Genomic DNA, 16,375 nt, shown 5'->3' on the forward strand with positions numbered 1-16,375 from the left:
GATTAGCATTGGAGGCTGACTGCGCTGTCATGAGTTCTACCATTTTGAGAAACATCAGCATGAAATCCTCAGCTGTTTGAACATTTTGACTCAAAATACGATCTTATTCAGATCTTATTTGAATGTAGGATTATTTTCTATGCTTATATCCACCGATTGGCTTTTTTTTTTTTAAAGGATTTATTTATTATTTATGATGGAACACATTAAAGCGCTTGTATAGCTGCCACTGTGGATTTTATTTCTGCAGGAGAAAAGTAGCAACTCTGCTCCCATCAGGTAGGCTGGGTTTAACGTCACGGTTTAGGCACGCTAATGCGCTTTACTGTGATTTACTCGTGTACGATTTTCTCCTCTCGTCTCTTACTGTCTCACTCTATCTGTCTCACTCTTTCTCTGTCTGTCTGATTCTCTCTGACTGAGTGGTTCAGCTATCGGGTATCCATATTTAGTAATTAGGCACGATAAGCAGCAAAATGGTAAAATTCTCCAGGCTATATTTTGCGGTTAGGGCTCTCACAGGCTCTTAACTCCATCACACACATACGCACACACTCTCACACACACACAAACCACGTCAATCTCTTTAAGGCCACATAGTTACTCAGCAATACTCATATCAATACGTACAATAGAGGATTAAATATGTGCTTTTTTTAAAAATTGGATTTCACTCAAGGGGGCATGACGACTTAGTGGTTCAATGTAAATAAATAAATACAGAGTTTATTTATTATACTGCGTGTGTTATTTAATGAATAGAGTTTGGTTTAAAAGTACATTATTTGTTATTTTTCTGTTGTTGTTTGTGGGTTTTTTTTTTTTTTTTGGTGTTGAATTGTCGGTATTGGTGGAAAATATCCAAAAACAGTAAGCAGAATCAGAATTATCGCCTGTGGTGCTTGGCCTTAGTTGTCAATGGTGCTGACTGGGAAATGATCCTGTGGATTTTCGGACTGCCTGAAGGAGCGTTTCTCAAACCTTGGTATGTCTCTCTCACTCTGTTTTTCCACGTACTAACTCTCTTTTTAACTAATTTCAAACTCGCACATATCCAGCATCTTTCCTTCGGGAAAACAGCAGAGAAAAACACGAACACTCCATTGATGCCCCCCTGCGGCTCCGACCTCCACAGCCGAGTTTGTAGAAGAGTAAAGAGGTGAGAGAAAAGAGAGCGAGAGAGAGAGTAAGAGGAGGAAGCACAGACCAGTGGATCGATAAGAGGACAGTGGCAGTAGGGAGCAGTGGAGCGAGCAGTTGTGTGTGTCATTAGCTGGATTGGTAGCGCAGAGTTGGACTAGCAGTGTGTGTCGAGGCCCTGCTGATTTCCACAGTCCCCACACAGCAGGAGTGAGAAACCGCAACAGTCCTGGACATTGAACACACTGGGGTTCATTTTATATGAGTGTATGTCTGTCTGTGGAGTGGATTTGAGTTTGTCCTGAGTGGGTCTCTATTAGAGTTTTTTAACCAGACAGCGTGGTACAGTATGTTACGGAATGGTAACAAAAATCACATTAGGTTTTTATTTCCATTGCAATTTTGAATTTGGCTGTCGTTCCTGTCAGAGTGCCAAGAACAATAAACGGGACATGTGGGTGGAGCTAAAAATACAACAAAACAAAACATGCAAGCCATTGATTGGTCAAATCAATCATCACGGCATCACCCTGAAAATGCCCCTACAGTACGGTACAGACATCTTGACTGTATAATATAGCATCAAGTTACAGGATAGGATAGAGATTTATAATTGTATCACATCATTTCAGGTTTCAGATTTACACATAATATTTAACATAATCTAACATTTCCTTCCTGTGTTCAGTGTAAAATTCACCATCTTAGGGCCAAATTAGGCCGAATCACAAATCAATATGGTTGCTCAATACATAGGGTATAACATAAAACACTGCAGAACGTACATAGAGCTCTACATGCACAATAGGACCGTGTTTTTGCGATTCAGGAACAGTGTTTTTGTTGTGCTTTGAAATCAGTAGATCGTTCCCGGTTGAAAAGTATTAGCACCCTCTCAGCCATCAAAACAAACAAGCAGTATAAATGTACTTTTTTTTTGAAACGTCGAGCTAGATTAATAACGATAATAATAATCCACGCTCCATAGACTACTCGCGTTAGTATGGGCGATTGTTAATAAAAACCACTGATAATGCACTAATACACGGTTCATTGCTACAAAACAAAGAGTTGTCCACCTTTTTCTGTTTTTGTGCCGTCTCACATATAAACAGCAGAAATTGTTTACAATTTTTGCTGCAAGCCCTGCTCATTAATACCATTTCATTCCTGTTGCTACTAAATACGATACAGCTGGAAGCATTGGTGCTGGACTGGTATTTAATTGGAAAAGCATCGTTCTAGTTTTCTGGTTCCGAGTAGAAGCGCAGTAGAAAAAGGCCAACAGAGAACATTTGATAATGCAGCTTTTAAGAAACGAGGATAATCTGTTTGCTGAGAGCGTTTACGCATTACTATTGTTTTAAGTAGTAGTAGTATCAGTTCTTCTCTGGGTTCTTGTGTGCCCTGTGTTATTGTTTTCGAGCTTATTAGAAACCTTTTTGGGAAAAAAGCATGTTTATAGTCTAAAATAATGAATGAAAGCCCATGGGGACCGTTTAGCATTTTACGGTTGACCTCATGCTGCGTATTCATTTGCTAAGTTATATTCATTGTTAACCATGTTAGCGTTTCAGCTTCAAATTCTATTATGTACCGTCTGCTGTGGCGTCTTATCGTGCGGAGACGAGCGATTTTACACAAGAAATCTCTCGTCTTCTGTCTTCTGTTCTCTGCGCTGTTTAATTCAAAATTGGTGGATAGATTTAGTTCTTCACATTCTGAAGGAGCTCAAAGTGAAAAGGTGATTAGGTATCATCGTCATCTTTCTGAATCACCTTTGCTGTGCCCCGTGTGTAGTTTAAGCTAGTTTAAGTGTAAATTATCGTGAGCGTGTAACACACCAGTGCAATTACGAACACTTTTCTTTATGTCGGCCCTCGGGGAAGAGTCGCTCGCTTCTCCTTCAGATCGGAGGCGCGCCATCTGGTACCTCATCAGCGAAACCTTCGATAAAGACGACCTTTAATTTCAGTTATGGACAGGGGTTCAGTGGCAATCATACTGGCATCGTGCTCCATAATCCTCCGTGTTTATGAAAGCACTTTCATTGGGTTTTCCAGCGCAGCCTATAGTCAGTCATTCACGGAGCAAAGAGATGGAAAGATTAAAGGCCGGGTTTCATTTCAGCCGGTTGGGGAAGCGGTGCTTTTGATTTGTAACTTATTAGTTTTATGGACCAGTGAAGCACTTCTTCTTGTTCAAGATGGTAAACATGCACATTTTTTATGAAGTGCTGACGCAGCAGCGTTTGTACGAGCACAACGACCATAAACTTAAAGTAGTGCAGTGGGTGGAAAAAAACCCCAAACTAATTCACACATGCACTTTTGAAAAGAAATGTTTGGTGACTCATACCTAAAATATTGTTTCGGGGGCAAATCCTTGTAGCTCCGGTTCGAAACTAAAGAACAAAAGATCAGATTTAGACATGTTTTGGCTGATCAAATATCTTTGGGATGGAAAATTGTATAAATGTCATTCTGGCTGCATGAGGAAGCAGGGATATATTTGGCTGGAGCGCCGGTGCTATAATATAATAGAAATGTAAATCATATCTAATGCAGGATTCTTGAAATCCGTTTAAGTATTTAATATAGAAACACTGTGCTGACAGATTGGCCACACGTACAGTATGCGTCAGACTCACTCAAATGATTAGTGATAACTGATTAATATACACTGCCAGTCAAAAGTTTTTGAACACCTGGCGCTTTTGTAAGAAATAAAGCGCTTGAAAGTGGGCGGTTATGTAAGGTATAATCCAAGGCTAGGTCTGCATTGCGTGATTTTAATGCACAACGTGGTGGAAAACAAGAGTCTGATGTGAAGCGCACCTAGCTGTCGATTATCCCACTTATACCACGGTGATGTCAAGTCAAGCGTCGACGAGTTAAAGCCGTCATTGGTGTTTGCGGCGCAGACTGAAATGAGAAAAATTACGGTAATTTTTTTGTCAGTTATTTTATATACGGGTCGTTAGATCTAGAATTCTGCTCGCTCTAAATCATACACAGAGATAAATAGTGTGATAAGATTTATTTGAATGAATTATAATAAATAGTAATTAGAGAGAGAGAGAGAGAGTTACCTGCGTCTGTGCCGCGTCTCTACTAATAGTGAAGCTTTGAGTGTAACTGTATGTTACTATGGTTACGGTTGTTTATAGGTAGCGCAGTCATTTAGATCGGTGAGTAAACTGACTGGAACGTCCTGTGCGTGATACGGTTTGAACGCACACCTTCCAGCCAATCAGAATCGAGTATTCGGTCAGAGAATAAAGCTATGACAGAAAATAATCAACAACGTAGTGGTGTGTAGATTCTTTTCCGATAACACCGTGTAAAACCTGTTTTATTTCTTTTATTCCTCCACAGTGATTTAACAATCTTTAAATAAAAAATTATTTTTAAAAAAACAAAACATGTATTAAACATCCATTTATAGTTATATGCTGTGTTGTGGGGTTTTTTTTCCAGCCTGGGGTCACATTTATACAAATGGCACAAACAAATAAAATGTGATTGTAATAGCAGCAGTGATCCATGTGTCGAGATTTCCGACCTCTACGACATTAATTAAGAGTGAGTGAGATACACATAGACAGGAGGAAATGATGAAAATGAGAGATGCATTATTGCTGTGTGTGAGTGTGTGTGTGTGTGTGTGTGTGTGTGTGTGTGTGTGTGTGTGTGTGTGTGAGTGAGTGAGATGTTGGGTGGTAGTGACGCATGGAGCCTGTAGGCTGGATGATAAAAAAATTTGCTCTGTGTGTGTGTGTGTGTGTGTGTGTGTGTGTGTGTGTGTGTGTTGCTGCTGGGTCCACAGCATCAGAGGCTGAACACAAATCCACTTAACGTGCAGAGAAGCTGCTTCACCGTACAAATAATTGCATTTTCCATCTGGGACCTGGAGGGGCCGAGCAAACACTAAGCTTCCTGCTAACCTGGCTAAAAATGGCCCAAGCTGACCAATGTCACAGTTTGTGTGTGTGTGTGTGTTATACATGTGTAGTTTATGAATGACTCAGCTCTTCGAGCTGACTCTTTTAGCTGAACGTTGAGAGACGCCCCGCATATTTCTTTCTTTTTTCTTTTTTTTTTTCTAAATAGATGTAGGCAATGCTAATACTCTAGCGAAATTTTATTAAAATGTTTCCATGGAAACCTCTTTTCAACCTCTGAGCTGTTCGTTAGCACAACGCTGAGACATGTTTGACTCTGGTATCATATTCCGGCTCCTCCGCACGAGGGTGTAATAATAAAACAAAGTGGAATTAAAATTGCAAACACATCATTAAAAAAGAAATTACAGACAACAGAGTAGTAACCTGGTCAGCGGCCGTGATTAGTCCTAGCACATTCATAACGTTTGGAGGGGATAATAAATTGTGCGCTTCAAAATAGCGTTTTAGACCAAACACAGAGGGAGGAAAAAAAATATTTTGAAAGATATCCACATACACAGACATCCCAAGCTAGTTAAATATCGGTTAGCTAGCAAGGTAGCTATGCTAACTACAGCTAGTGATGCTTAAAATAATTTGGTCATAGTTGGGACAGGTTTGGCTGGTATTTAAATAAAATACTAAGTATTTCATGATATAATATGAAACTAAAATCCCATCTGTGTCTGTTTGTGACTATTTAAGCTATTTAACTAGCAGCTTGTTAGCAGAGTATCTACATCATGTTAGTTTCAATTGCTACGATTGATCGTGACAATTCCAAGATAGTTAGCTAGCAAGGTAGTGACTTTAACACCTGTTAGTGATGAACCATATACAGTAGTGTCAAGTGTTGGGCTACATTTATATTTAGATAAAATAAAATACTGAGCATTTTAAGACATAAAATGAGACTAAGATACTTTTATCCTGCTCATGTTTCTCTTTCACTGAGACAATTTCAAGCTCGTTTACTAGCAGCCAGCTAGCAGAGAAGCTACATTAGCTAATGTCAGTGATTAGCAAAATGGTTTGAATTGTAATGGTAGAATTATATTTTGATAGGTTTGGCTGGTGTTTAAAAAAAATGACCAAGAAATTCTTATCAAATGAGACTGAAATCCCACTGTGTCTGCCTTTTGAGGATTTTAGCTAGTTAACGAGCAGCTAGTTAGCAGAGTAGCTACATTAGCATATGTTACTTATTAACAACATAGTTTTCATTGTTATGGTTTGTTTACGATTGGGCTGTTGTTAAGAACAAAATACTAAGAATTTAATTATATCTAATGGAGAGTAAGATGCTGAGATCAAGCTCATGTCTCTCTGTGACAATTCCAAGCTAGTTTACTAGCAGCTAGCTAGCAAAGAGTGGCCGTATTAGCTAGTGATTACTAGCATAGTTTTCATTGTTGTGAGTTATTTTGACAGATTTGGGTGCTGTTTTACAGTAAAATACCAACAATTTGATTGATTGAGACTAAGATTCTCAAATGATAGTTCCAAGATAGCTTACATGCATATTATTGTCTTCTGCACCTTGTTTTGTAACAAAAGCTAATAGCGAAGGAAAACTAAATATATTGTTGTGGCATCAGTTACTTCACACTACAAGCCTACGAATGTGAAAGTGTGAAGAAACCTAGAACAGAGGGTATAGTTTTATTCAGGCTGCCGAGTTTATAATTAGCCACACGGCTATCAGGCCTGTCTTTGTGTTTCGCCTGAGTTAGCATGCCACATCATATGAGGTAGTTGTCTGTTATAGAGGAGATGTATATGAGCAGGCTATGATCTAGGCATGGAAATAAATGGAGAGAAGAGTGAATAATAGCTCATATTACACCAGTTCATCTCCCTCTGACAAGCAGACTGACACTGGTATGGATGTGACTCTGATTACGCTTTTGATGTCAGAATAAAGAAGACGTTGTACCTGAGAGAGAGAGAGAGAGAGAGAAAGAGAGTGTCTATATGTGTGTGAGAGATCTCTGGCAGGGTGGAAACATCCAAGCGGGACACTGATGGATTAAGTTCATATGTCATCCATGATGGTCCTTTGTCATCAGTCTTCTGCTTCATTGGAGGCTTCTAAACACTTCCAAGAAAGAGAAGAGGGAGAGATAAAAGGAAGTGTGTTTGTGTGTGTGTGTGTGTGTGTGTGTGTGTGTGTCTGTGTGTGTGAGAGTGTCTGTGTGTCCATGCAGCTATGCTTATTTTTACTTTCGTGTTGTCTTTGGGAATAACTTTGCAGCTTTTGCAGTAGACTTAGTGGTCCTGTCATGTTTCTTTTACCCCAAAAAGGGGTTATGATGGTTAACTAAAAACTAAAGATCAAAATAAAAACTAAGATCAAAATAAGTTGAACACAACAAAAATAATTACAAAAAAAAAAACAATGAAAACAAAAACTACTATAGTACTATAAATAAAAAAAAATACCAGTAAAACTAAAAATATACAAACTATTACTGAAAAAAATCAAGCTAAAACTCGAAAAACTGCTACTAAATATGACAAATAAAACATACATGACAAAAGCTACTACTAAAATGAAACCAAAATATAAAAATGTTTACTAAAAAATAAAGCTAAAACTATTACTAAAAAATGAAAAATATAACTTAAATTACAAAATGTAAAACATAAAAATAAAATAAAAACTATGACTAAAAATTAAACTAAACTTTAATTGTAAACTAAAGTAAACTAAATCTACAAAAGCTATTAATGAATCAGAAACCTGTAATTTCTTTTCTTTTACCAAAAAGGGATTGTAGTTAACTGAACTAAAACAAACAAATAACAAAAATAAATGAAAACTACAAACTATAAAAAAAACTACTTTTATGAATGAAAAAACTACTACTAAACCTATAACTACAACTAAAAATATTACTATTACTCAAAAACTTTAACTAAAACTTGAAGAACGACTTATAAAAATGGAAACTAAAACTTAAATTACAAGCTACTACCAAAACTGTAAACTAACATGTAAAAACTACTGCTAAAAAATAAAACTTAAGCTGCAAAAAACCACAAATAACAATGAAAAGCCAAACTAAATTACAAAACCTACTACTAAAACTGAAAATCGGAACTAAAAATATTGATTAAAAAAAACTATTACTAAAAATGAAAACTAAAACTGAAAAATAAAAACAACTATTTAAAATATTTTTCAGAATATGGAATACTCACAAGCTGAAATGAGAGAAACACTGCCATATTTTGTATTTCTTTGTGTATGGGTTATTATATCTTATACTATATCTTATACTATAACACTATATCAGTGTGCAAATGACTTGTAAGCAGTAGAGCTGCAACAACTAATCGATAAAATGGATAATAATCGATGATGAAAATCGTTGTCGATGAATCTCATTATGGATTAGTTGGTCTGCGCGCGGCACGGGGGAGATTTACTCATTACGTTAGTTCTGTTCAGAAAACACGCTTCGGAGAGTAAATGCTAAAGTTGTGTCCCAAATGTAGTACTGTACACTTACACTATGCACTGCGTACTCTACCGTCTAGTGTGTGGATTTTAGAACGGTAATATCATCTCAAACAGAACGGCGCATCAACGGTGCATGACGTCATACGCACGCTAGCATTAGCAAACACTCAGAGTCACCGATAATGACTTTCTTCAGTTTACTTTCTGTCAACGTTACATTTTATTCCCAACTTGAAATCAGTCACACTGAGGAAGAACGTGTGTAACCTCCAACTCTAAGACAGGGCGCATTTTAAACACCGTGGAAATCAAACTGATGCACGAGGACAAACTTATGTTTATATCCAAAATGCTCCACTGTGTGTAAGGGGCGGGGAAACTGGTGCAGGCTGTTTAAAAGGTTTAGTTTAATTTAAGTTTCTTGGCATTATATGGTGTATTTGCGCACTTGCAGTGTAAATTCTGTCGTTTATTATAACGGAAGTGATGTGTTAATAACGAGGCCGCGTTGCTGATCACGCGCTGTGTAGACGCGGTGATACAGAGTGTAGCGCGAGTAAGAGCTGTAATGTCTAATTAAGACACTCTGATCAAAAATAATCACAAGTAAAATAATATTCCTAAAGACAGCGAGTAACAGAAACCACAGGGTGCAGTGAAAGAGTTTTTATTATTCATTTAGGACTGGAGTTTAATTCAGTGCTTTTTGTGCATCCATAAAAAAATAGTGCATAAATACTATAAAATAAATATTGTATATATTTATTTATATATATATATATATATATATATATATATATATATATATATATATATATATATATATATATATATATATATATATGTATATATATGTGTGTGTGTGTGTGTGTGTGTGTGTTAATTTATTTTATAGTTTTTATGCATTATTTTTATGGATGCACAAAATGCACTGAATTAAACTACAGTCCTAAATGAATAATATATATTCTGGTGTGTGTGTGTGTGTGTGTGTGTGTGTGTATTGGGTTCTTTTCTGTTTTGGACAAACAGTTGTGTAAAGTTTTAGTCTGAAGTTTACATTTGTAACACTCAGTTTGTTGATTTTATTTTAAATAAACAAAATAAATGGTACTGAATGGTACTGCTTGCCCCGCCCCATCCGATTAATCGATTAATCGAAAAAAATAATCTGCCAACTAATTGATTATGAAAATACTTGTTAGTTGCAGCCCTAGTAAGCAGGTTTAATTATTAATAAGTAATTATCGAATTCTGTATTACTGCCTTATGACCATATTATTACGAATATTAAATTCATTATACGGCGGCAATTAAAAAGTAGACAGACTTGAAATTACTAGTAACAACTAGTAATTAAACAGAGTTAAAAAAAAACTAAACACAAGAACAATAATAACAGTACTCTGAATTCAGCAAATCAGCATTTTAATGTTTTTTTAGCCCGAGTTTGATTTACTCATGAGGTTTCCGGGTATTTTTTACGACGTATGTTCGTCATAAACCGCTGTACTATGTTGCTCGGTCTCCCTGTGGCACTTGTGATATGGAGGACACACGAGTCTCATAGGCAATTAGACGTGCACCAGTGGTGAGGAATCGAGAGGGTTGCTCGGCTTCCTGAGCCACTTTCACGCAGCCTGATATGCACTATGGTTCTGGGGGATTTTATATATGTATATATATATATATATATTTTTTAACTGCAGGTGACTCACTCTGTAACTGAGCTCATGTTAATGGATCCACCGGAGCGACGGAAGAGAGACGAGCGATGGGGTTTAGTCAGGGGTTCGTGAGAAGGCGGCTGATGAGGAAAAAAAGCATGGAAAAGTAGCTAATAAAATTACACCAATGACTAAACAACAGGCCCCTGACAGCCCCCCCAACCACCCCCTCAACCCCCCCAAACGCTAATGATGCGAATGAGGCAGCCGCCTGCCAGTTAGCATTGAGCAGGTGGATTACGCTAACTGTTGGATATTAACGTTGGTTTATTAGCTCTTTAAAGCTTCTAAAGTCACCTGGAATTGGGAGGAAATGAGGAGCAATAACTTTTAATTAGCTGAGCATGTAGGCGTTCGTAAAATGCGCATATTTGCACAGACCTTGTGCCCACTCACACAAAAACACACACATATGTTGCTTTCTCTCTCATGATTGTCTTCTAACCCTGTTTCAAAGCAGCGTTAATCTGCTAGATGGTGATGTTTGCCGATTTGCTTCATTTTCCAGCAGTTTCCAGATAAATGAGTAATAACTCTAACAGATGTAGAAGATTCCTCTTCCTACTCTACTGCCAAATTGATGCTCCACAGAGTACCGGGGATGTCAGGAATACATCCTTCTACCCATCTCTCTTTCTCTATCTTTCTCTCTCTCTCTCTCTCTCTCTCAAATACACACATACACTCTGTTGACCTGTTTCTCATTCGTCATAACAAGTGGAAAGTCTGTATTCTCTGACTCAGAACTTCACACCTCAAACTCGGCTGTGTAGAGGCAGAACAAGTTGCCTGGCACTTTTTTAAAATCACATTAAAGATGGCTGAGAAGGTTTATACTTCTTTATTTATTTTAAACAGATGGATGGATGGATGAAGTTTATCTGTTAAGTGCTTCATTAAATACATAGGAATAAATATGCGGAATTGCTCACCATACATATGAACACATATTATTTGTGATGAGGAAAGGGACAGCCTAGCTCTTTCTCTCTCTCTGTGTGTGTGTGTGTGTGTGTGTGTGTGTTAAAAATTATTTTTAAGAAGTCTAAAGAAACTTTCAAGGATCCCAACTATTATTCTATGTTTAGTGATATATTAAAGCATATTTATACACAAAGATCATCTACAAAATATCTGGTTAAATTATACCACTGTTCAATTCTAAATCCTGATTGGTCGGAAAATGTTGGCGCACTTTATCCTTCTTCAGGGTCACGGGGAACCTGGAGCCTATCCCAGGGAGCATTGGGCACAAGGCGGGGTACACCCTGGACAGGGTGCCAATCCATCGCAGGGCACAATCACTCACACACTCATACACTCATACACATTCATACACTACGGACACTTTAGACATGCCAATCAGACTACCATGCATGTCTTTGGACTGGGGGAGGAAACCGGAGTACCCGGAGGAAACCGTCGCAGCACGGGGAGAACATGCAAACTCCACACACACAGGGCCATGGGAATCGAACCCTCGACCCTGGAGGTGTGAGGCGAACGATTATTAGGCGAATTATTACAGAACTCCAAGTATAGATTCCGATTCCTAATGAACAAGACAAAGTCATTAGGGGAAGAAAAAAAAAATCTCTTTGGAACACTGGGGTTTAAATTTTAAGTAGAAAACGTTTCCTAAATTTATGATTTGTTTTTTTCTGCTAAATATTTGTTTCATAATTATAATCATTAATACCAAATTACCTCCCCCTGAGAGAATTCCAGCACTGAGCCGCTTCTTGTAATGTCTGACTAGGCTGGAAAAAACATCATTAAAGCAGTTTTTCTATTCGTTAAAATAATAGTCATTTTCTAAAGTCATTTTTGGACATTACTTTCATGAAGGGTGTCAATACTTCTGACTGTATTCATTTACGTGCTCGATATGTTGCTCTACGTACCTTACATGCTTTTACAGCCACCGTTTCTATAACCTGATATTTCATCACTACAACGCAGAAACACCCACACCCACACACACACACACACACACACACACACACACACACACACACACTATAAACCACTGCACTCAGATTAAGCCCCTTTCATTAATATTAAAAAAGCACATTCCGGAAAACGAATTTCACCACATTTCCAAAGCCTTATTGTTCATCATAGCAGAAAAATGTGGTTTCTCTATCTGCTCCCTGATCTGCATCAGTGCCTTACTTGCCTGTGATTGGTCGTTGGAGAAGTGTGTTTGTCTGCAAATGCAGCTTTAGAGCTGTGAAATGGAGTGCGGCGAGATTGGCTCCGTGGATGATATTCACAGGACTGCAAGGGGAATGGGGGAATGGGGAGATAGGTTGCCTCCTGGAGATTGAACCAGTCTTCAGGATCAAACCTGGGTGAGAATGCATTACTAAGATTAAGCCTTTTATGTCTTAATCGCATTTAAAGTCTTAGTGTAGAGCAATGCACCGCACTGTAAATGCAGTCTACATTAAAGAACACTTTGGCTTAATACGAAGGAAAAAAGATATGTGTCGGGATTTAAAATGGTGTTGTGACTGTTTATACCACTGTTCTTTTAATTCGCAAATCTGATTGGTCATTTTCTATAACAGAAGCTCTGACTGTAACGCAGCTGCAAATCAGAGGTTTATATATTAACACGCTCGGTCTAATACATTAGTGCTTCTATAGTAACGGCTGTATTTTTAAAAAACATGTAATTGTTGACATGGTGAAGCTTTATGGAAGAAGAAGATGATGGAAGGAGTCTCCAGTGTAAGTGCGTTGTAACAGTCAGTACTGTAAGTTTATCAACTTCAGGACAGAGGACTTTGCGGTTTCTCTGTAACAAGCTGACTAGCTGTTTATAACTGCTATAACGTAAGTGATTCAAGAAGCTACCTTGCAGACGTTCCACAACATTAAAGGTAACTATAAATGGATAAAAAGTTTCCTGGGCAATCCCAAAACCACACACACAGACACTAAAATCCTTTCTTTTCTTTTTTCAAAAGAGGCAAATGATGGTGAATAATTGCTTGACAAAGATCAAACAATACATATTAAACATAGCATTTTTATATTTCTTAAAGAGGCTTGAAACACTGAATTGAATTGCTGTTTAGTGAATCATTGAATCAAGTAGCTGTTTAGTGGATCACTGAGTTGAATTGCTGTTTAGTGAATCATTGAATCAAGTAGCTGTTTAGTGGATCACTGAGTTGAATTGCTGTTTAGTGAATCATTGAATCAAGTAGCTGTTTAGTGGATCACTGACTTGAGTTGCTGTTTAGTGAATCATTGAATCAAGTAGCTGTTTAGTGGATCACTGACTTGAATTGCTGTTTAGTGAATCATTGAATCAAGTAGCTGTTTAGTGGATCACTGACTTGAATTGCTGTTTAGTGAATCATTGAATCAAGTAGCTGTTTAGTGGATCACTGACTTGAATTGCTGTTTAGTGAATCATTGAATCAAGTAGCTGTTTAGTGGATCACTGACTTGAATTGCTGTTTAGTGAATCATTGAATCAAGTAGCTGTTTAGTGGATCACTGACTTGAATTGCTGTTTAGTGAATCATTGAATCAAGTAGCTGTTTAGTGGATCACTGACTTGAATTGCTGTTTAGTGAATCATTGAATCAAGTAGCTGTTTAGTGGATCACTGACTTGAATTGCTTTTTAGTGCATTGAAGTGAATCGCTGTTTAAGGAAGCACTGAATGAAATAGCTGTTCAGTGGATCATTGAATTAAATCTCTGTTTAGTGTAGTGAATTGAATCGCTGTTTAGTGAATCACTGAATAAGATAGCTGGTTTAATGTTTAGTGGATCACTGAGTTGAATTGCTGGTTTAATGTTTACTGGATCATTGAATTGAATTGCTGTTTAGTGTATTGAAGTGAATCGCTGTTTAAGGAAGCATTGAATGAAATAGCTGTTCAGTGGATCAGTGAATCAAATCTCTGATTAGTGTAGTGCATTTAATCGCTGTTTAGTGAATCACGGAATCAAATAGCTGGTTTAATGCTTAGTGAATCACTGAATCAAATAGCTGGTTTAACGTTTATTGGATCACTGAATTGAATCGCTGCTTAGCGTAATTAATTGAATCAAATCAGTCTTAATTGACAAATTTCCCTTTTAAGTCCAACTGAAAACCAATGAATCATGAATCGAGTCAATTTGTGGTCAGCCCAGAGATTTACTCACCTAATAATCACTTTTATAGCGATTAGAGTATGGAAATGCAATGGAAATGCAATCTACAGTATATTAAAGGCCATGTTGGATTAATTTGGAGGCATAATATAGTAGTCAGTAATATTGTTTAGTGGTATTGCAAGCAGTTGCTGTGAATTTTTAATATGTACCCGAGAGCAACAGTCGCACAATGCTAGTCACCTTCTTTATTTCCGATCATCAGTCAAAATGTCTCAGACGGAGCTTGTTTCATATTTCCAAATTCTGTTATATCAGTTCTAATTTCCGAATAATACACCACCGATTTGGCACAATGTTGTATATAGATCATGGCAAACACCGAAGAGGAGTGGATGAACGCAAATTGGAGATGATGATGATGAATGGTTAGTGCTTTGTCATAACGAAACAGAAATTCTATGAATGCATATTTGGCAGGTGGGTCAAGGGCAGTGTTTTCAACACGAGGACATTAATTTCAGCGCTGGTGATTACTAAGCTGACAGGAAGCGGATGGATCTTACCTGTTCCTGAAATGACACATGCAAAACTATGGAAAGCCACTTGAGATTACGGTGCACGGTGGGGAACTGTTTGTCTCTCGGCTTCGGTTCTAGCAGACAGGAAATCTCTTGCTACATTTCTTGCTCTCAGGCTGACAGGTAATTGACAACAGTCATTGGCCGCTGACGGGTTATTAATCAAAAGGCAGACGGAAGCCGAGGGCTCTAAGCTTTCGCCCTGGAGACAGTGATGACACAGGGTCCTGTCCCTCCTGGGTTATTACATCTATATTCCAGTCTTTCTCTCACTCCTCTCCCTTGATTCTGAAGGAAAGGAACTTGAATCCTGGCGTGTTCTGCAGTTTAACCGGCATGATGTGTGAAGTGTGCAAATGTTCATTACACATTCTCATCATTTCACATCGTCACCAGAGACATTTCCCATGTGACTGGTGTGAAAAGACTGGTCATTGTCACCCTGACACAATTTAGGCTGTTTCCCAGGTCAGGAACAGAACTTCCTGCTGCTTGTCATCTTAACCCGTACGCACATATCTCCACTTCCTTGCCATGTGTTCCGTCTTCGTCATTTTCAGTCAAGACCCGTTTGACCTCATATCCTTCAAACAATTTAACAGTATTGAAACTTTTTTTTAATAGGTGTCAAAACAGTCTTCCACAATATTTTTTAGGGTTCTTTTAAAGGTTTGTTTGATGTACATGGTTCTTTGGATGGTTAAGAGTTTTTTGCTTCCTACTTAGAAACCTCTCAGTTGGGGAAATACTCCATTGACGTCATTGATACTCCAAAGACAACCCAAAGAACCTTTTAAGGGTTTACAGAAACAATGTTTCCCAAGAGATCTTTGGATGGTTAAGACTTCTTTGCTTCCTGAAAAGGTCCGACTCTAAACCCTGTCTGATAGGAAAACACTCTGGGTTTCTGGGTTCTACATAGAACCTTTAATGGTTTCCCCAGAAAGACAAGCCAAATAACAATGTACACTCTTGGAGGAAAAAAAGGGATGTTCAAGGTTTTGTTTTTTTTTGTGTGTGTGTGTGTGTGTGATTGTTAAGAGCTCTGTGCTTTCTAAAGAGGTCCTACTGAAAACTCGCTCCCTAGAAGTGAAATGGTGTAGTAGGGTTCCATGTGGAACTTTCAAGGATTTCAAAGAAAGATAAGCTGAAGAACCATTTAAATCCATTTAAATAACACTTTAATGTACACTTTCAGAGAAAAGGGTTCCTCAAAGGTTCATTGGATTGTTAAGAGCTCTGTATTTACTTACCTACAGGGGATTCTGTGATAGGGAAAGGTTCTGTTTTGGGGTTCCACAAAGACATGTTTAAATGTTTCCCCAAAGAGACAAGATAAAGAATCTGTTAGGCTTCTAAATAACCATGTAAACTGTTAGGGTTCTTTAATGGTT

At 37.8% G+C, this 16,375-nt stretch overlaps 1 protein-coding gene across 2 annotated transcripts in view; it reads left to right on the forward strand.

The window, feature by feature from the left end:
* The window catches only part of plxna4 (plexin A4), a 347,014-nt gene that overhangs the window by 194,072 nt on the left and 136,567 nt on the right, over positions 1-16,375 (forward strand). The gene's annotated exons all lie outside the window — the stretch shown is intronic.

The sequence above is a fragment of the Ictalurus furcatus genome, chromosome 19, assembly GCF_023375685.1.
Source record: "Ictalurus furcatus strain D&B chromosome 19, Billie_1.0, whole genome shotgun sequence".
NCBI classification, from domain to species: Eukaryota; Metazoa; Chordata; class Actinopteri; order Siluriformes; family Ictaluridae; genus Ictalurus; species Ictalurus furcatus.